General features: G+C 34.7%; 1 protein-coding gene across 3 annotated transcripts in view; it reads right to left on the bottom strand.

Annotated features, from left to right (window-relative positions):
* Positions 1-23,312, bottom strand: part of SPOCK3 (SPARC (osteonectin), cwcv and kazal like domains proteoglycan 3) — a 155,346-nt gene that overhangs the window by 118,268 nt on the left and 13,766 nt on the right. The window contains exon 1 of one of the 3 annotated variants that reach the window (XM_072334261.1): positions 15,712-15,756. The exons of the other annotated variants lie outside the window; for them this stretch is intronic. The gene's annotated coding sequence lies outside the window, so the exon portion shown is untranslated. Of the gene's footprint in view, positions 1-15,711; positions 15,757-23,312 lie in introns of those variants that run through there. 3 annotated transcript variants of the gene reach the window in all.

Below are 23,312 nucleotides of genomic sequence, written 5' to 3'. Positions count from 1 at the left end.
CACTTAAATGACTGCTAAATGAAAAACTCAACACTCCATGTGCTGAGCTCCTTTCTGCCATCCAGGATGGATTTTGTAAGCTCAGCATATTGTCATATCTGACAGCTATGGGCCTTCGGTCAAACTTCCTCTGGCAATGCAGTTCTTGTAAGGGCAAAATGTGCATGCTTGGCACTGGAAACTGATCATGCTCCTAAAGAGGATGATTGTTACTATAAAATAAGGACTACAACATTAAACTTCAAAAAGACACCCTTATAAAATCATATTTTTTGTCTCCATCTCCAGTCAGACCCAAGAACAGATAGCTACACAGGTATACACTCAGAGTTCTTCAGAAAGGAAAGAAGCAGACCAATGACCATTCTTCACTGTTTCTTCCTTCAGATGGAGAGTCCTAAAATACTGAGCAGCTTCTTTTGGTAATCCATCTTTCTTCATACAGTGGGCTACTAATTTTTCTGTTCTTAGTATTTCTTCTCTTTCTACTATATTATGATAAGAAGGAAGAAGAGTGACAATATGAACAAGGTACCAAATAGAATTACACAGGAACTATGTCTTTCAATTTACTTTCTACTGCTTCTTAATAGTTGCTAACATATAATTTGACATTTTTGCTTTTTTCTCTCTTGTCAGCCAGCTTCTTAGATTTAAATTAACATAAAATTTTCATAGCACTCTTCATTTGTTTATTTTAGAAGAAACGAAGAAACCTGCCCAATACAAAAATCACAGTTGGTTGAGAAGCTTTTACTTTTCTTTTTACTTGGTGCAGGAATAGTAATCAACAAAAGGAGCTGAGAGGAAAAAAAAAAAAAAAAAAAGTAAAACTTTTCTCCAGCATCACATTATAAACAGTCTCTGCACCAAAAAAAAAAAAAAAAAAAAAAACAAAAAAAAAACACCACACAGTTTAATTCTGTCCTTGAAAGACTAACATCTTCCTTGTCGCACAGTTTCTGGTTGTTCATTTATTTATTTATTTTCTTTAAAGGAAAGAAAATGAAATCAGTATCTATGGTTACTTTTTAAAAACATCACAGCTTTGAGACAAGTTACTTTCAAAACAATACAGTGAATGTATGTGGTGCAGAAGTAGTAATGGCTATGTTCTGTAATTCAGCATCTGAATTCTGAACGCATGTGAACTGGACTACTTGCAGGGAAAAACAAACAAACAAAAAAAAAAAAAAAACAACCACTGTTCATCAAAATGAACTGAAACTTTATTCACGGGAATAAGCACTTCCATTACTTTGCCCTCTCTTCTCCATTCAGTGGAATTATCCCACAAGGTTATAAACAAGAGAAAGAAGAGTAAATACAAGAGAATGCTCAAATGTAATTTCAACAGCATTATATTGCAACTGCAGTTAAAAACATAAGCCTTGAATCTCCACTGTTTTCAATTCACTGACAAACAGCATCTGAAACTAGAATTATAAATACACAGCATCGAAATAAACAAATCACAGCTACCAATGAAAAGAATTAAGTCTTCACTATTGCCATTTTACTAGGATTGCACACCTGGCAAAAGAACCAGCGTTCACAGTAATCTTAATAGTTAAGTGCATGGCAAGGTACATTCCTGAACCTGGAAAGACATGCCATTCATTAGACATGCCATTCATTGTGAAAGTTTTGTAGCTTAAGTTCCATAACGGCAAAGCTTATGTGAAGAAAGAATCTGCCAAGTACTACAAGTAACTTTCCTCCTATACTCTGCTGTGCAGCATAGAAATCTGACTGTACGTGTGGTGTGATTGTCTTAATTTTTAAAAAGAATGAAGGAAAAATCTTCACATCTTATCCAACAGCATAACTTCAGAACCTCTTAAAGAGTTTAGTCAACCACTCTCAATTCAACATCTTCAAGTATTCAACAAGCTTCTATATAGAAAACGTTATTTCACAATGTTTTTTTTAAATACCTAGACACGCTGAAATTCAAAACATGACTCAGACATGTTCATTTCACCAGTTTTCCAAATCCAAATGCTTATTTTGCACTAGGAAAAGGACGGTGACATTTTTTAAAAAGATTACCAATTGCACTACAATTAAGCTCATCAAAAACAAGTTTGAAAAATGCTGTTATAGACAGAATGACAGGTTCTGTAACAGGTTTCATATCAGCACCAGTTTGGAAGTGAACATGGAAGAAACAAGGAAGACAAAAAATGACTCAGTTTCAAAAATTTCCTTTAGCCTTCAGGAAAGTCATAAAATAATAAAATACCTGAGTTATAAGGGACCCACAGGGACCATCAAGTCTAACTCCAGGCTTCTCTTTTTTTCCCTCCTCTTGGTATCTATGAAGCAGTTCTGTAATATCAGCTTCAACTACCTCTGTAGCAAACCTAAACAAGACATAATTTCAAAGCACATGAAGGTTGCATTCCAAAATTAAGACTCAAGCTACTCACCCTCTGGCTAACCCTGGAGTTACTGAAAACTACAAGTTCTGCTTAATGTCCTTCTTCAGAAAGAAAAATAGAAGTTCAAAATTGTTGTAAGAACACAGATGATCACTGCGAACTTAATTTTTTTTTCTCCTCATACACATATCCGCTGCTAAAAAACTGTAGAGACAGAGCATCATTCCTAAGTTTAAGGAATTCTATCCACCATCATTCCAAAATACTTCTTCAGCTCACCATTTTCAGGGTCCATTATATTTGCTAAGGTTTTGTTAATAAATTCATTATTTTAGTTTTGTTTACATTGAATTTCCACATTTTTCATACATCTAAATTATTACAAGTACATGATGTGAGATACAAACTTAACTGAGGTACCGCAACAGAACAAAAGTGACACAGCCAACAATGGACTACTGATATAGAAACAGAGTTACGCTCAGAAAGCCATCCAATTTATTTCTTTGTAAGATGTTATGGATAGTGTTCCTCGCCATAAAGAACTACTGTCTTTTCAATATCTAAAAACAAAAAGAACAAAAAGCTGAAGCAAGAGTAAGAAAGAAATAATGTAGAAGACAAATCAGTGATGCACATCTACAGAGATGGAAGTTGTGTAAGCTGGGTGCAAACAGACAGCGTCTAGTTTAATCGAGTCACATTCAAAGCCATGAACCTATGAACAAGAAGTGCTGTTCTGTTCAAACAGGATAGTTATCAATGAATATGTAAGAAGAGGGAGATGACATTATAGGATAGAGGTCTCAATATAACTTCATTTGTAATGAATAGCAACAGAACTAGCAGACTTGACATGCAGGAGTCTGTTGATAAAACAGAAGAAATTCCATAAGCAAAGCAGCAACACAAAATTCATAATTAGTTTCATACTATTGATACCAGGATCTAATTTTTGAGGACTGAGGAAGAAAAAAAAAACACACCTTTGATTGATGGCTATTAAATGCTTCTATAAACTCAGTAACAGACCAATGAAGATAATAAGTTGAGCCACAGACTATTAGTGTCATAGAATATATGAAATCTCTAATAATTCAGAATGTTTTAAGGAAAACATACTAACAGCTATGTATTTTTAATTCAATCTGTACAGTTGTCATTAGATACAGAAGCACAAATGACATTCAGATTTCCCATTGCAATTTAAAATTTGCTTTTCCAACTTCCGTTGTTTCCCTTATTAGAAAGTTCATATTAGCACTTGAAGAGGGATGTAGCTACCTAAGCATTGTGTTACCTAGGAGATTCCACACATCTTCATAGGGCTGTCACATACGACAGAGCATCTAAGGGAAATCTCTAATCCTGCACTGTCAGGTAGAACAGAATAATTTACAGCAACTGAATTGAAACTAGATATCTGTGCTTAGCTGACTTGTACTCTAAATATCTAACTACAGTCATCTATTGTTTGCCTAACGTATCTTCCTTCTTAAATATACACAGGTAAGCAGCTTTATAATATAGCTAACATCAAGTAAAGCTGTTTTTCAACACGCATGCCGTGTACTGCTATGCTTCCAGAGCCCTTTAATATGGCATATATATTAAGCCATATATTTTATCTTCTTTAATGCCTCTTATCTGATTCCTCTTAAAACTCTTAACAATTTGATTATAAAGATGAAGAAAAATCCGAAAGAACGAACCAAAATACAAAAGCTTGCAAGCAATCTGATGAGAATCTAAATATTACATATAGACATAATCTTTGATACAAGGATTTAATGTCTTTGACAGCCAAGAATAAGGTTGGATAATTAATCTTTCTTCTTCACTCAACTCTGCTACTTTTAGAGAAAATTTGCCAAAGACACTGCTATAGATACTTTAGCTACTATTCTGTGGAAGTATCAGGTGCAATTGTGTTTTATTAGAAGATCAGATGGTTGCAAGTGACTCCTGAAGAAGTCCAGATTGGAGCAGAGGAATTGCAAAATGGTCTGCCAATAGCCAGCACTGTAAAAGTAATAGGCAACCCTGTGTGTGTGTTTGTCCATCAATGATGGGATTTTTTTTTCTTCTGTAAGACCCAAAACATGAAATCCCCTATTTGATCTTATAGATTTTATATATAATGATCCACTTTGAAGACTGTAGAGACAATTGCTGAACAGGTATATCTGCAAATTTGATTTCATTAAGAAGCAAAAGACAGTTGTGAATTGGATGAAGACTGTTTTCCCCATAATAATTATTCATTAAGGTGCAGCCTATAATTCACTAATTGCATATTACCAAAATAATGCCAAGCACAAGACAGCTTGTTAAACAAACAAAATTACCTTCAGAAGAAATTCCATGTCACATAAACATATGTTCATAATGACAGAAGAATAAATAGTTCAAAACCATCTTAAAACATCATGTTTTTAAAAGATTTTGCTACAGAGAGAAAAATACACATCCTAAGTTGTCAACATCATATTCAAGGCAGTTTCAATTTGTTATAAACTAGAGTAATCTCATAAGGAATCAGAATACTGAAAAGCTTCCCTCTTTTTCCCCCCACCCTACTTCATGCTCGAACAGTCATTTACCTCATCCAATTGCAGTGAGAACTCTTATCTGGAACAGAAAGAGCAGAGAAAGGAAAGACATCTAGGTCAATTCTTCTGATGTCTGACCAGAACATTTACCACTGCCATTTACCGTATTTGCCGTTTACCTCTGGGACAGCAGGAGAAGGCAACAGGGAAACTTAAAAGGAATTATTATGAATTATCCTGCAAGAAGGCAAGAAGGCCAACTGCCCAGCTGAAGTGGCTCTACACCAACACACAGAGGTTTGGAAACACATAAGGAGTTAGAAGAAATCATACTACTAGAAAAACATGACATAGTTGCCAAATTTGAAACTGCGTGGGATTCCCACAACTGGAGTGTTGCTATTGAAAGCTGCAAGCTGTTCAGAAAGGACAGGCAAGGCAGAAGTGCAGGAGTCCTTGCCTTCAAAATCAAGAAGCCAATAGTGTGTGAAGTGCTCCCCTGAAGAAAGGCCATAAGCAAGGTAAAAGCCTAAGGATGAGAGTTAAGAGACTGAAGCAAAAAAGGGAGCCTTTGGTTGGTTTCTACTAAAGGCTGCCTGATCAAACCTCCTTCCTCCAGCTACAAGAGACAGGATGATCACAGGCTTTCATCCTGCTGGGGAGCTTCAACCATTTTGACATCTGCTAGAAAAGTAGCACAGCAAGTTACAAGGCAATCCAGGAGCCTCCTGGAATACACTGACAATAAAGTTCTCGAGACCAGCAATTGATAACCCCACCAGGGAGGTGGAATCACTGGGAAACTGTCCTCAGGGACAAAGGAGTGGAGCAGAAATGATAGAAAGCTTTCCTTAGGGCACAAGACCTCCTCATCCCTAAAAGGAAGAAGTCAGGAAAGAGAGCACAACTGAACCAAAACGTGCTGGTCAAACTGGAGAGCAAGAAAAAAAAAATGCACAAGCCATGGAAGCAGGGACAGGGTATCTCTCACAGACAGAGTACTAGGAGGAGTAAGACATCCCAGTACCCTAGGATGCTGCTAGGTTATTAGGGGTACAGTCAGGAAGGCCAAGGTCCAACTGGAAACAGACATGGCAAGGGGAGGAATGACTGGAAAGCTGCCTGATGGAAAGGGACCCTGGTGTACTGATGGACAGTCAGATGAATATGAGCCAGTAGTGTGCCCAAGAAAGCCAATGGCACCCTGGCTTGTATCAGGAATGGTGTGGCGAGCAGAACTAGGGAAGTCATCCTGCCCCTGCACTCAGCCTTGGTGAGGCTGCACCTCAAGTACTGCATTCAGTTTTGGGTAACTCACTACAAAAAGGACATGGAAGGGCTGGAGTAGGTCTAAAGAAGGGCAATAAGGCTTATGAAGGGCTTGGAGAATATGCCCTACAAGGAGCAACTGGAGGAACTGGGGCTGGTTAGTCTGGGAAAGAGGAGGCTGAGGGGAGACCTTATTGCTCTCTTCCAATATCTGAAAGGTGACTACAGCAAGAGCGGGGTTGGTCTCTTCTCACTGGTGACAGGACAAGGGGAAATGGCCTCAAGTTGCTTCAGGGAAGGTTTAGGTTGAATATCAGGAAAAACTCCTTTACATAAAGGGTTGTTAAGCATTGGAATAGGCTCCCCAGGGAGGTGGCTGAGTCTGAATGTATTTAAAAGCCATTTAGATGTGATACTTAGGGATATGATTTAGCAGAGAGTTGTTAGAGTTAGGGTAGTATGGTCAGGTTGTGGGTTGGACTTGATCTTTAAGGTCTTTTCCAAGCTGAGCAATTCTATTATTCTATGAAGAAATCCAGCAGAGCAAAATACTAAAATCCTTTACAACAGGCAAAATTGCAAGCTTCAAGAATTTATTTCACAAAAATAAATAAGTAAATAAATAAAATGTGTATTTTCTTTCTCATATGTTCAAAATTGACTAAGGCTATTTCAGATGTTCTTGCGCATTTCCTTTATCGTGTGACTCAGGAGGTTGATAAGTATTCTGGAGCAGTGTGGTTTAATGCTGAGGGAAGGAACGAGCTCTGGCAAGCCTACAGTAGAGGAAAAGGCCCATGAAGCCAGTAAGCAGCAGAAAATAAAGAAAAATGTGTACTGTGTAATATTTATAGATTAGCTGCATTGCATCTTATATGAAAGAAATCTAATCAATAAGCGCTATTCAAGTTTTAGTTACTGTTTAAATGAAGTAGAATACTGCTCAGACATTTACTTTCCATTTTTTTCTTGGGTCTGTCTATTCACCTGCATGGAACAAAGATAATCTTACCTTCTCACAGAAGCTTCTCTAAGCACAGTGGTTTCACATTAATGAACAGCTAATTTGTACCATATTGCTCTTTCACCCCCTCTCCTCATCAGAACAGAGGGAGAAAATGGGAAGAGGAAGGGTTGGCAGATTGAAGTAAGGACAGAAAGGCCCATCACTAGTTATTCTCTCAAGCAAAGCAGGCTTGGGGTGGGGAGGTATATATAATTAATTACCTACTGGTATTAACAGACTAAAGCAGTGAGAAACTAGCAACAAGTTAAAAATACTTCACCCCATCCATCCTCTTTACAGAATCACACAGCAATCACCTTGGCCCATCAATTCAGTCTATTCAGGTCCTTCTATATTGCAGTTCTTCCCTCAGGCAGATCAACACTCCCAACTTGGTGTCCTCTCCAAACTTACTGAGGGTGCACTCAGTCTCCATTAAGTTTGCAGATGACACAAAGTTGGGGTATTCTTTTAATGACTCAGGGCTGCATCTCTACACAATGACACATTCATCTAGCCTGCTCAATCTTTCACAATAAAAGCTTTGTGAAACTTAAAGGATAAGGTAAAGATGCTCTGAAATAGTATCAAACACTCACCAAAAACCAAACAAACAAAAACATGACCAGTAATGAATGCATTGCATATAATTTTCCAAACTTGCATTTGATCTGCTTTAAATTATCAGTTAATCAAGGCCTTCTAATTTTACTGCCAATCCTAATATACAAAGTTATTCATCAAAAAATGGTCTTACACCACTCATTAGTAGGTGCATGTATATATCATTCAAAATAAAATTCCTAGCCTCTGATGTAAAAGTTGAAAGTCTCCCTCTGCCAGATGGAACAAAAACATAGTTATGTTACAATATATAGACTGTAGAACACATCCAGTTTAAGTTGTTTAATACTTAGTTTACTGTCAGGATCATTTTTTCAGCTATTTAGTGGTTTCCTTATTAAAAAAAAAAAAAACTGAATGAACCCAGTTCAAATTTTTCCTACAAGATCAAATGAATCTCAAAGAAACACAAGACATAAACATTTTAGAAATGTTGACAAGTAATGACAGAAATTGTACGATAAAAATATTGACCACGTTAATCATTTTTTGGCAGAAAACACTAGAATTCTAAAATTTCTGCTTATCAGAGGTTGCTCAGTACAGAACCTGTCAGAACATTTCCTTCTATCCTGCAACATCTCATTTATTTTCAGTGGTTTGATCCAGGACATACTGAAGTTTGATTAAAAAATTGACTGCATACAAGAAACCCAAATTTAAACTGAAACGTGCACAAGAGCATAGACTCATCTGTTCTAAAACAGGGATGTAAACTGTTAACAAATTCTTACCATAGATTGTAGGCATACAGAAAACTGTATATCTCTATAAGTTCCCATTTCAACATTGAAGGTGCTTCAATACATATTACATGCATCTTTTGATTATGGTAAATAGGAAATAAATTCTTTAAAGGAAAAACCAAGTTAAGAATTATAGTACATCTGTTAATACAATATGACAGAAAGCAATTTAAACTATTAAACAGTGACTATACCAATCATCTCCTTAAAAAGTAGGTAAAACATTATGGATTTGATTACATATGCCACTGAAGCCGAGCCACAGTTCTACAGACTATATATTGTAACACAATTATGTTTATTATTCCTTGAATGCAATCATTTGCTGTTTCAGAGTGGTTCTTTCATATTATTGTGGCCACATGATGAATAAAGACAACTAAGCTTCCTCAGCAAAAATAAATATTTGTCTTGAAAACCTGTTTTTAATTACTATAGGGAAAAAGAAAGTTGTATTGACTCGAGCAATTGTAGTTGATCTTCAAGAACACGAGGGGAGCATGTATGTTTGTTTTGCCCCCTGGTGGTCAACTCCAGCCTCAGCTACACTTTAGAGGAGAACACAAACACACATTGGCATGAGTAAAATTGAAACACAGTAGGTTCACATTACTAATATTTTTTCAGTTCTTCACCCCTCACATCTATACATGCAACTACAGCTGTTTTCATGTTACTGTTCCCACAGCTATATAGAATATCTTTGTAAACCACTGGAATAGATCCAGAATTTGGCCAGATGTAAGACATATTTACAAACCTTAAGAACATAAATTATTTAATTTTCTAGAAAGAGAAAAAAGTACAGAAGGAAGACAAGATAACAGGCTGGTTTAAACCACTGAACTTCATCAAGTCAGAGCAAAGCTAAACACAACTCCAAAGAAAATTCCTGGAATTTCTCAAAGGCACTTTTGAGATCATTTGCACCAATAATTGATGGCTACTTTTCCAAAGCAGGCTGTTGCACCTGTACATTTCTAAGTGCAGATAATTGGATTCAGTATGGTGTCTGGGACTTTTTTTCTTTTTGGTAGAGTTTGATGGAACAAACTCAGCAGGACAGAACAAAAATTAAGAACAACAGCTACTGGATTGTCAAATGAAGGAGGAAACATTTTGCTATCTCTGCAGTGAATCGGGTCTTACAGTGTTGCACAGAAATACCACACAATTTTCAAAATCTTATTTTCTGTTTCAGATATATACTGGTCTACTAAGCATTATTTGATAATATGGTTCTCAGATACAGAACAGTGGCATATCAAACTGACCAGCATGCAACATGACAACAAGATGTATATATGTCTATTTTCTCTGTAGGTATAAAACAAGCATACACAGCAACTGGATACTTCTCTTCAAACCCATGAGCGTGCTGCCCCTTTTTGAGACCAATTAGCTTGACAGTCTCAAAGGGGCTTTCTTCAGTATAGAGAGTTCCAAGTATAGCAAAATTGAAAAGGACTAAAGACTTCAAGAGTCAGCAAATAAAGCTTGCATTTTCAGTAAATGGCATTAACCTTAGCAGTTTATCCAGCGAATATTCCAGCAATCCCACAGCCCTATTATTTCCATGTCTGACAAAAAAAGTCTTCTGATTGCAAACACTCAAGCTGCCAATTCTGCCTGGCACACAAAGCAAATACAAAGAGGCAGCTGCCTGAGCTTTTGAAAAAGACTAAAAGCAAGATGAGAATGTCAGAAACCCTCTAATGTTCATTCACCAACTAAAGTAATAATTCTAAATATTTGCTTGTTGTATTCATCATAACATAGCCAAGGAAAGGGACTTTAAATGCTACTAAGTGAAAAAATAAGATTTATAGTGACTTAAGTACAAAAGGTCTAGTATTGCACTGAGACAATCACTTAGTTTACACAGCTTGCAATATGTAGGCAGACAAAACTACAAAGTCTTCCCAAATATGTTTTATAGGTGAATTGTCAATAGAGGAACAAACAAATTATCTTTAGCTGCAGTCATTTTAACTATATCGGAGATGAATAGCATCTTTTGACTTGCATAGCTTTCATCAGTGTCCAATTAATTTACTCTGTATAGTAAATATTTACAAAGAAAAGAACTGATGCAATGCTGTAATAAAAGCTGCTGTGTTTATGTGACTAATTCTTATTTTGAAATGACAGCATAATTGCCTTTGTGGCTTTTGAATTTCTATCTTGAGAAGTTTTGATACCCTTGTATATGTTGTAATACATGAACAATCCTTTGTTATAAGGTAAATAGATTTTGGACACCAAAGTTTGACAGCGCCTTTCTTTTCCAAATAACAATTTTTAACATATAAAGTACACCTTGTTTCCAAGTAGTAAAATTTTATATATATATATATATATATATATTTATATATATAAAAGTCACTGAGGAAGAAAAATTGGAAAACAAAAAAGCAAACTACCAAAATAAATAAATGCACACCAACTTCAGAGAACTCCCTACTATAAATTCCTAACTGATGATCAGCGGACAGGCTGTTCCATTAGTCCTGAATTCAAGGCTTCTTTGAATGGGCCATGAATTCATATATAATTATATATATAATCATATATAATATAATATATATATAATAATATATAGTATATAATGTATAATGTATATTATATATATAATCATATATATTATATGATATAATTATATATATAATCATATATATTATATATATATTTTTTTTATTTTTTTTTTTAAATTTTCATGCTGAAATCATCTGTACATTTTTCTGACTTTAGGAGAAATTCAGCACTGTTTCCTTTCCTGTGTATAGGAGTTTGTCATGTTCTTAAAAAAAAGTTCTTCAAGAACAGATAGAAACTCCTGAAGAAAATGAAACCTCCACACAGAGACAAAAGTAATCTGATCTTTCCTTTAAAATTCATATTCATTTACAATAACATGGAATAGTAAATAGAATGATGTGAGATACAAGAGTCATAATCTGTAATGACAAGATGAACTCAGTATCTGGATATATTTTAGAGAAGAGCACAAAGGAGTAAGTCCCAAATTACTGTAAAAGTCAAAAGAGGCACAGGTTTGATACACTTTTCCAGGTATTTATTTCATAAATTTCAGAGACAACACGAAGAAATTATATTGACATGATTGGAGCACTCTCAATTCTGCTATCTAAAAGTAAGTAGAGTCCTATTTAACAGTGAATACAGCTACTAATGCCAGCAAGATCTTACCTCAACTGATAAGCCATTGCATGCATACAAGGATTATTTGCTAACAAAAAAAATCTCAATATAATGAAGCAATTGTAAACAATACATGCATGTTGCATGTCCTTAATCATTAAACTTCTAATCTGTGTCAATAAAACTAGAGATATTTCAGAACTCCTTCATCCTTTATAAGAAGGAACAGTAGAAATATTTGTAAAGAAGAGAAATAATTCAGCTCTGTACTACAGAGGAGTAATTATGTCTAAAATAATTAGAGAATTAGTCCTGTTTATGATTATTTAGAAATTTGAGGCTGCCCCTTAATAGTTTTATACCAGCCCAGTCATTATCGTACTTACTGCATAATTATATTGTATTTAAAGAGGCTCCCTCAAAAAAGAAAAAAGACAGACAAAAAAAAAAAAAAAAAAAAAAAAAGTACTAAGTGGCTTAATTGAATAAAGCTTTCACGAGCAGCAAAGTAACCATACTAGACTTCTGGCTGTAATGAGGATACAGGATATGCTTTTCATCCAAAGTAGTGGAGACAAAACAGAAATACACAAAAGCAGTTTCTTCTCAGTATACAGAAAGAAGGGAAATCTTTCCATCTTAACAAAGTGAACTTTATTTTCCAGGTTGCTGTTAAGAGGATATGAGCATTCTAGGCAAAATTACTTCCAGAAGTCTTCAGAACAGAGTTAAACACTTTCAAAAGGATTAGAAAAATAATTAGACTCAGTGGACAAAATACACTTATGGAACTAAATGACAGATGCATGAACTTTGTGTGATGAAATGAACTGCAAGAACACCTGAAGGCTTGTCAAAAGTTAGCAAACTTAACATTAGACTGTGCTGACAAAGGTGAAGTCACAAGTCCAAGGCCAGAAGTTGCATTCAATTTGACTACAAAGTAGTCTGACAAGAGTGAAACAACTTTGCAGCAGGATTCTGGAACACAACAGACACACACAACTGTTCTCTTAGTAGGGTGGATTAACTATTCTGAAAATAAAGCAAATGTAATTTCAATTATTTGTAAATTACTATGAAACTATAATTGATTTAAAGAAAGAAATAAACATGAGTTCTGAAAGAAATACCCCTGACAAATACAGCATGTTTTTCAACTTCTTGGAAAATAATAGGAAGATGAGACTAAATCTACTTAGAATCTATTCTATATTTGTTCTCAACAAGTTATATTCCAACAGTGTCAAAAAGCAAGCTGACTGCAACTTAAAAAGTATTGACTGCAAATGAACCTCATATAGACTTAACACTTTCCGGTGTTATTTTGTAGTAGAAATTTACTTAAAAAGTTGCTGGAGCACTGGAAATAATGGAAGGTGCTCGACCTACCTGAAGGAATATTAAAGAAAAAAAAAATTAAACTCTACAATTTCCTTCCAATGCATGCTACCATTTATTCTTTGGAATTCTGACTAAGTGATAATCATTATCTTAATTCCTCTGCACAAAGCAGAGCAACATTTTTAATTCCCACCAGCACTTAGTTACTCCCAACTGCTCAAAATTTCTTTCCTTGCTATTTCATCAAATATTAAATTAAATAGAGCTTCCATTAAATTCATTTAAATGATTTTTAAAGGGTATTTTACGCAGACCATTAATATAAAATCATCTCACTTTGACTCTTATTTCTAGAGTATTTTCCTGACTCTACCCTGTGGCCTAAAGTGATGACAGGTTCTCATAGTGCATAACAAAATACTTTTTGACAAGCTGGAAGAAATAAATTCAGTCAGTGTATACTACTATGAGAACTTAGTTACATTCAGAGAGAACTGCCTCTTCTTTTTAGCTGACGTATAAAGAATGTCCAGAAGGTTCAGGTGTTGATGAGTCACCAAAAACCCTTTCAAGTCTCATGCTTCATTCCACAACAAAGTATTTTAGGTAGGATCCTACAGTCAGGACATTTTCCCTTTGAACTGTCACTGCCTCTTGTGTAAGGCTATGTATGAAAAAATATATATATTTGTGATTAGCATGAAAGATGATTCATTTCAAAAAACATGCTGCACATTATGATCATAGCCATCTCCTCAGTGTTTTTAAGCATTTGGGGGACTCCCAACCTTTGTCTGCGCAGGCAATCTGTACATACTGCACCATACTCTTTTCCTCCAGGCTCAAAAGTAAACAGCTGTGGTGTAAAGTCACAAGATTGAAATTTTTAATTCATACACAGAGTAGCAACTTTATTTTTTAAGAAATACCTCAGCATTCATAAACAAACGTGGCATTTTGTGCGTCATTTGAAATCTGTTTTGCTTGCTTAATTTATCTCCAACTTTTCCTTGTTTTTGCTGAATAGCTTTACTTATACTTGGATATGCATGCATCTTATCTTACTACCTATTTTTGTCATTTTCCCTTCATTATCTGTTTTCATTGCCTTATTTCTTGTAAAATCTGCATCTGATCTCGCAATTTGTTTCTCCTATCAACAGCTTTTGAAAGTTCTCCCTGAAACTACTGTAAATGAATGTATGTAGTTAGCTGAGCAATAGGAGAGCAATTCATGGTTATACAGCTACACTTCCCTAAATTATATCACACTAAAATGCCATTGTATATCTCCCTGGAGAAAGCAATACCAAGACTGCAGATATTGCAGCAATGCTACAAGAAGAAAATTCTTGCCCAAACACATATGCATAAGCATACTTTAGAGAAAGTACTGTAACACAGAGGGGGTTTAATAAGAGACTTTCCTATCAACCTCATGCATTGAATAGAACTTTCCTTTCAAGATTCACTGAAGCACCCCACAGATTTCCAAGAATTTTAAGCAATTCTCTTCTATCAATTCTATGTCAAACACAAAATAGGATGCAACATTCCACATTTAAATATGCAAATTATTAATTAGAAAAAAATAGAAAATCAGAAGTACACAATGCAACTTCTCCAACACAGATGTCACCATAAAAGAGTACCAATTCCTCAATAATCGCATCAAGAGTAAAGGATAGAAAAGAAATACCAAGCCTGAAATGTCCCTGCAGAGTATAACTTTTTAAGTTTACCTTATTCTTAGTGAAAAGCCTTACACCTAGTGGAAGAACATACAGAGTTTTTACTTTCATTCCTCAGTAGATCTAAAACAGGTTTTAGAGAAAGGTCAGCTAAGTATAGAATAACATGACGTATCAGGCTTTTATTTTTTCCCCTAAATTATCCCACTTCATTGCAATATCTAAGACAGACTATAAGCATGCAGGTTCTATACTTCATTATAATCTTAATTTACAAAAAAATCAAAGTTATTTCTACCTCCACTTGTACAAAATGTCCATAATCTCCACGCTGGTCTACTGCATAAATTAATCTAACCCAGAAAAACTACACATAACTTGCGTAACCTAAAAATGTTCGAACTATACAGAGCATCTAGGTAAAACAGCTTTCCTGATGGAAAAAGGTGACCACCTTAAAAGGGCAACTCAAACAAAACATCAGAACAACAAACTTACTGTTTTAAAATCAGACATCTGTCTCCACCTAAACTGGAGGAAGCATGGAGAAAGTCAGTTTATGCCGAGCTTCTAACTCCTGAACTACTACTGGTAAAGAAAAAAAAACTCTACTTTCTCAGTATCTCAGTTTTGCTTCCAATTATTCAGTTAAGAAACTAAGCCTTGATTATTCTGGAGATACATAAAGCAAGTAATTCTTGACATGCAGTAATGAACAGGTTTTCTTTACTTACATACTGCAAAATTTAACAAACAGAACTGAACTTTTCCAAATCTACCTACATGGAGAGTAGAGGTGGTTAGGCAGTATCACAGTAATTCCAACTCTATCAGAATCAATTTTTTGCAAGTGTACAGTTGTAATTGTTCAATTGTAAATTTGACGGATAACCAGAGGTTATGTAGAAAAAAAAATAAACAACAAATGCTCACCAATTTTGAGGCTTGCTGCAAAACTCCACACAGGAGTGATACCCAGAAAAGAGATGCTGCTGTCGTGGTGGTCAGCCCTTAAGTGAGATCTAGGAGAGATGGAGCCAAGCTCCACCCCTTCTGGGAGCACAGCTGAATCACCTTCACCTGTGTTCCCACAGCTGACCCATTGCTTGCCTCAGATGGTTAATCAGAGGTTCAGGCTGTGATCAACAGTTTCCCATACAGAAAGCTAGAAAAAATAGTTTGTTTTAAAAGTTTTCAAAGCAAAAGGCATTAACATATTCACTTACAATATGGCAATATCTAATTTAATTTAACCTGCTGCTCCTAAGGAAAGCCAGTTTACATACCTACTCTGAAATATTGCATTAAAGGTTTATTTTTCACTAGTCTGGTGTAAATATCACTCAACTTAGAAGCCTTAGAGAAGAGAAATATCAGAAATGTAATGAAAGGAATTGGGTGAAGGAAATAATGGGAAAGAAATTTCTGATGGTTAAAGGAATCACAATAAAAGCTCTGGCATTAGATGGCCTTCCCAGTCTAGTCATAGCCATGAAAGTCATATTCTAGCTTTGTTTCTTGCTCAGAAACATGAATGAATAAAAATGAATATACCAAGATACATGGACAGGTCCTTCCTCAATTTTTTCTACCACTGTCTGACTTTCAAGGTGATCAACTTACATGCCATGAGAAATAACAAGGTATCTTTCCTGACATTCTTTAGAGAAAATTCCTCTCGTCCTACCACTGGACACTTCCTTCCTAACACAGAGACATGTAATGAAGTTTGTAAGTACTTGAAGTTCAGATCACAGAGACATTTACTCACAGAAATAATTAAAATGAAAGGTAACACTGGTATTACAACAATAATCTACAGTGAAACCGTAGGAAACATTACCCACAGTTATTCAGGCTGGAAATTTTTTTATACAATGTTCTTACTACAGACCTTGCAAAAACCACAGCTTCTGAATTAAAACAGATACAGGAACAGCTGGTCAGCAAAACCAGCATGGTCATCTGCGCAGCTTGAAGGCTTTTCACTCCTCTGATGATCATGTTAGCAATTTACCCCTGCCTGGTCTGTACTCTCAGTGCTTAGGATGGAGGGAAAAAGCAACTTGCACAAGGCTCTAAAAGGCTCAAATGGAGGGGGGAACAAAAAAGAATAAACTTCTTTGAGAAGGAAGCTGAGACATTTGGGAAGCAGAATTTGTACTGATACCAGATCTGCCCTTTTAGTCAGGAGTAGTACCCATTAAGCTCCCTCTCCATTTAAAGAACTTCTAATTACAACTCAAATCATGTAGAAAAGGAATGATCTTTCACGAGATAGAAACTTTTGCAAAAATTTCTCCCTTTTCAACTGTCACATTAATCAAAATTGAAAGGATTAAAAGATAAATGCCTTAATTTCTCAGATTCCAGTTAGTTCCAGCGGAGAAGGAGGAAAAAAAGTAACATCCAGGAGCATATTTAACAAAATAGAAATGTTACTGTAACTTTAACGAGTAATTCCTATTATAGTACCCATTCTATTACGAGTATTATAAACATACTTAAAGAACCTAAAGCTTGTCTTAAATATTTTCATAAAGCTGTCATGCAACAGTGATAGTTATGTCAAGTCATGTTCTTTTCCATGTGAGCATGATCTTGTTTCAATACTTTGGTGTCAAGCTCCTAAAGTGTCATTACAGGAAAGGAGAAGATGCAATAGTTATAATAAAAAATTATGCTTTTAAAAGGAATTTGAACTCATCTCTTTATTTCCCGGAGACTGTTTTTTTTCCTCTTTGAAAACCATGAAGCACCATACAGATGGGAAGAGGCTTCTCTTACTTTGTTGTTAAAAAGACAAATTACTTAAATACAAAATGCATACATAGCAAAGGACATAAACTGTATCTCAGACAATGCTTCCCCTTAGTTTGTTGAATTTTTCTCATGTCTCTTGTCACTGTCAGAAATGGATTAGGAAAAACCTATTTATCTGCTCTGTTCTAAAATCTTCATTGTACACATTCTTTGAATGTACACCTCAATCTAAATATTCTTATTGATCTTACTCCTTAACTTCACAGCTCAGGTTAACCATGAATAATAAAGAGTTTGTCCTATTCTTCTCACCTTCTCATATCTAATTTGCTTGGTGTATACACACACACACACATATATATATGCATAAATTATATATGTATATATAAAGTAATACAAGAAAGAATGTACTCAGAAATAAATAAATAAATAATAAGAATAAAAATCACTTCTAAACCTTGGGAGTCCTGAATTGAGTCTCAGCTGAAACAACAGAAATGCTACAGCAGCACAGTTGATTAATGAACAGTATTTGAAAACAGAGCCACTGATCTCCATGGGGTCTTTCTCTGATACTCATAAGCATTCAGACAGCTCTGTGGTATTCTTGAAAGAAAAAGAAAAATTCATGAAACTTGACAAGTTTTTCAATTTTTTTTTATAAAATACCACTTTGTCTTCTTTACTTGAATTAAAAATGTCATTACCAACTAAAGGAAATAGGTACATAAACAATTAAAATATTTCAAGTTTGGGGATTAAAAATTCATGAGCTAATCACATGCCTTACAAATAAGAACAGTGTCTAACCTCAAAGCCACTGAACATCAACAATTTGTTTCTACAGTATTGTCATGGAACTTTTTTTTCAGAAAGCAACAGTAATAAATACCGACAGCCATAAAAGGCAGATTTTGCTGTTGTTGTTGTTGTTTAATGACTGTGGTTGAATTAACTAACTGCTATGCACAAGCAAGTGCGATAACTGTTGCGCAAGAACACCTCAAGCAGAGTTACTGATAATTACCTTGGCATTATGCTGTCCCACATAAAATAATGCTATGCGACCACATTCTTCAAGCAAAATACCACAGAGATGTCCAAACAGTGTGCTCGGTAGAAACTAATACCCACAGGAGTGACTCATGTTATTCTGACAAATACTTCTCTCAGCAAATGACAAAGACTTGCGTCATAGTTTTGTAATGTTGCTGTCAATATTCCACATCATAACATCATGTGCAGTATGGATCATTAAAAGTAAGTAAGACAAGCTTCCATTTTAATTTAAGGAGACAAGTTATTCCAAACTTCTCTTTCCTCCTACTAAAAATTAGATGGAAAGGATGACATACCATCCATTCATCACAATCTGATTTAAATATTACAAACTTTTCCCAAATTAAAGGAATAACAAATATTTATTTAAGCAAGAATATTTACAAGTAGAAGTATAGTGACGCATCATAGAAATTTTAACTGCAAAAGAAAAAAACATTTATATATATATATATATTATATATATATTTAATTTTTTTCTTAAACTTTCCTACCAGCTTCATCTATGCTTCCCATCCAATAAAGAGAATCCAGAACATACTTTCTGCAAGCTTAGCTCCATAATGAGACTTAAATAAAAAGTAAAATGGACAGCTGGTCTCATCTGTTTTCTATTCTTCTAGTTCACGGAAGAATAATAATTTCCCTATCCTATAATTAGCAGTCACAATACTTCTATGTTGAAAAAAAAAATCATCATGTCCATGAACATACACCCTGCTCCTGCTGCAGCCACGTACCTGTCTTCCTGTTTTACTCCTAAGTAAGACTAACACATGATAATGACTTTAAAAATGCACCCAGAAATACACCTATCACTGAATCAGTGATAACTGGGAAGGGGTGGAGGGAAAAGCGCACTAACCGAAACAACTAATGCATCAACCACAAATTTTAACTTAGGTAGAAAATTGTAAGAATTGGGAGTGCATAATACTAGTGGAGAATAAATAGCTATAGATCATACATGTAGATTTCATTCAACAGCTTTCATTGTGTATTTTTCTTTTTTTTTTTTTTTTTTTTTTTTTCAATCACTTGATAAAACACATCATTTTCATTCTACCTTGAACTTACCACGTAACCTGTGGCAACCTTACAAGTTAGAAACAATAACTCTGATGATATTTTTCCAGATGCTGTTGCATAACCCTTAAGCCTTTGAGCATGCAACTTTTCCTACCAAGTATGTCTACCGCTTGTGACCAAAAAGATGACTGTTTACAGTCTCAAACATTTCTGCGCATATCATCTTTTTACAGTACAGACTTTACACACACAAGATTGACTTGCCTTTTTTATTTTATTTTATTTTTACATAAAAGTAAGTAGACAAAACAAAAAACCCACAGGATAAGCTTATTTCCTAAAAGCCAACCTCTTCCCACATGCATTTAAGTTGAAGTTATTTTCATCTACTATAAATAAATTCAGGTGAACTTATCAATAGTCATAAGAAATGAGAAACATGAAAATCTATGTTTAGAAAAGCAAAATCAAGTTTAACACATGGTCAATATATGTCTTCAAAACTGCACACTGAATTTTTACGGTTGTAAAATAAAAGAGCATTCACATTGAGACAGCCATACCAATGAAAAAATAAATAAACAGATTGATAAATACATAAAGAAAAGAATGAGTGGCCCTTATTAGATTAATGACTGTCATTAGCAACTATTTTGTTTGCACTGTTTCTGCTTTGGAAATAAAAATTTTGTAAAGGTGTCAAATTTGTATTTGCATCTGTATCCTTAAATCTTTTGCAGGAAAACAAAGAGACTGAAAGGGTTTATGTAAGCACAGACATTTCTTTCTTCTTCCAGGTGGGAGTGCCTGGCAGGACTGCACTGAGAACACAACCCCGTAACTTAGTCAATTATCCATGTTCCACAACAACTTACCTTCAGTCAAAGTGCAGTTTTTAGACAGGCCCAGGTGCAGCCTATGGTATCTCTGGGTGAATGTTATTATTCAGAAAGTGTCTCTTCCAGCTAACTTTCATTTGTATACTTCCCTCTTATGTTTCTCATTGTTATCATTACATTTCTGGGCAGATCTGTTTTCAGAACCATAATTCTACAACAATCTCACCCCTCACTTCACACCTTGCAAATAGAAGTTAGAAACCATGTCACTAAGAATGGCACTTTGATGTCATCTTGTTTCATCATTCTCTCTAAAATGCTGAAAGCTATGCAGAAAAATACTGTTTTATGAGAATAATTTATTAATTCAAATATTTCTGTGTATCCCTTAATTCTGTCCTTTAAAGCCAGCCTCCCTAAACAAAGAACTTTCTTTAAGCGTTCTTAAAACTGCTATGATTTTTCCCAAATTATTGGTTTTGTGCACTGTTTTTGTATTAGTAGCACACTCTTCCATACTCAAGGAGTGCCTGTCCTCTTTGTATATCAACAGGCAGCTAATGCTGTCTAAGGAATCTCTAGCTTAAGTAATAACTGCTTAAGCTGGTTCATAAATACAGGAAGTTATTAAAAGTTTACGTCCTGCAAGCTAGCTTGCCAAATGAACTTAAAGATTTCTGTAAAAAAAAACACAAATTACTGTTTACTGTTAAATATGAGGGGGAGGGGGCATTCGTAAAAATCTGAATGTAATCTCTCTTTCAGGTTTATTTTTAAACATGAAATTCTCAAAGCTGTCCCAAATAAGATGACCTATGTCAACTACTGAAAAGGCATGTGTTTTCAGTTTGTTTTTGTACAGTCCTCTTGAATAGTTTGTAATAGTGAATAATCAACATTTGCCCAGGATATCTACAGTTACCTATAATCAGCTAGTGTTTAACAGTTGATCTCACATCACCAAGCACTAGAGCAATATTTTTTCCTATACTGCAAATTTCTCCATAGTTATATTGCATGTAAAACTGAACTAAAAGAAATTTTCAAATTTCATTGATCCACAAAGGACATTAATATCTTCCAGAAGGAAAAAAGAAAAAATTTAATATTATTTCAGACACTGTTTTTCAAGTAGTTTATTTTCCTTATTGTATCATACTGAACCATAAACTAGACTGTCAAAGAAACTGGCACTACAATTAATCTTTCCAAAACAGGGAAATTCTACCTTTCTGAATTGTCCAGAGTAATCTTGTATCAAGAATGTTTTACACAGCAAATAATACTATGCGCTCATTTTTTCTTCTGCACTGCTTGATGTGTATATCTTAAGCCTCTACAAAATCAGGCCAAAAACATAATTTTGAATATTTCTGCTGGTTCCATTAAATTTAAAATCTGATTTCATTACACATTTCCATTACACATTCCACAGATCTCTGCTAATCACTGACCAAAATAAAGGATATATTTTATCCTAAACAAAAAAATTTAAAAGGTTGGATTTTAGTCAACACACAAAGTTTCAAAACTTCACATACCTTGGTGGTATCACCAAAATACCTAATAAATTAATCCTTGGCTATAAGATGAGAATACCATCTAAACACTGTCAAAACCAGTAAAACCATAATAACCAGTAAAACCAATGGGAAAATTAAGTTTAACCCTCTGCTTACTATACAATGTTACCTTCTTTCCAACTTCCAAGCACAGGATTCACTACCAAAGTCTTAAGAAAAGTGTGAACAAAGACACAAATAACACCATAGTACATCTTTCTCCAACATTATGTGCAAAAATTCACATGAATTCTCATATGTTGGCACTTGAAAATACACTTTTTTTTAATTAAATGTCATCTTGAAAAAAGAGTATTTTATTAAACGTTTTAAGAAAGTAACAAGACAAATATGAAGATCATCAACAGCAGCTCTATCTATACTAGACACAAATTAAGTCAACAACAACAACAAAAAACAACCCACAGCCCAGACAGTAAGTCTTAATAAAAAGGAATCAGAATCTCAGAAAGCCAAATGGCAGAACTCCTCTAGGATTGACAACAATTATACCAATCAGTGATACTGGACTACAGATGAATCTTAATGTTTAAATTATATATTAACAATTAGCTAGATCTCTTCCCCCTTCATAGTTAAGAATGCAATAAACTTGTGTGTACAAGTATTAATTATCATTGTTAAAAACTAAGACTTGGAGTTTATAAATATCTCAGTCTGATTTTCATTGCATAAGTCAAAGCTTTCAAGGAAAAGCTTTCATGGACTCCTAGGAGCAAACCTGAAATCTGTCAAACAGATTTCCTTTTCCTAAATAAGCACACAGAGTAGCTTGTCTAGTTAGGAAAGCCAGACATAGATGAGATAAGAAACCAGGGTACCCAAGGCCTTCAGGTAAACTTGTTCTCACAAACTCCGCTGTTGCATACTCACAGCAAGAAATCCTGAAACATGTTATTCTTTTTATGCAATCATAAAACCATGGAGACTTTTTTCATCTAAAAGTCCTCTATTGTCAAAGTTTCTTCCCAGTGTGCTGATGGTATTAAAAAATACAAATTAAAAAAAGAGAAAACTCAATATGTATATCTAATCAGTAGAGAGAGCAAACCAAAAGACAATGTGGATTGCTTCTTTCATATTTGTATTAAAAACATATTTCGTATTTTTAACTTTAAAGTCAAGGCTATTTAGGTGTGGTAAAACTATTTTATATTCAATTAATAAAACACTTCATTGTTCTTAGAGAACTAGGACATAGTATTTGCAGATCACCTCCGGATTCTCCCTGGTCATGTAAATCTACTGGCAGCAGAGATGT

Source organism: Excalfactoria chinensis, chromosome 4 (genome assembly GCF_039878825.1).
Source record: "Excalfactoria chinensis isolate bCotChi1 chromosome 4, bCotChi1.hap2, whole genome shotgun sequence".
In the NCBI taxonomy this organism is placed as follows: Eukaryota; Metazoa; Chordata; class Aves; order Galliformes; family Phasianidae; genus Excalfactoria; species Excalfactoria chinensis.
The sequence above is the reverse complement of the archived record's forward strand: the minus strand, read 5'-3'. Positions and strand labels throughout refer to the sequence as shown.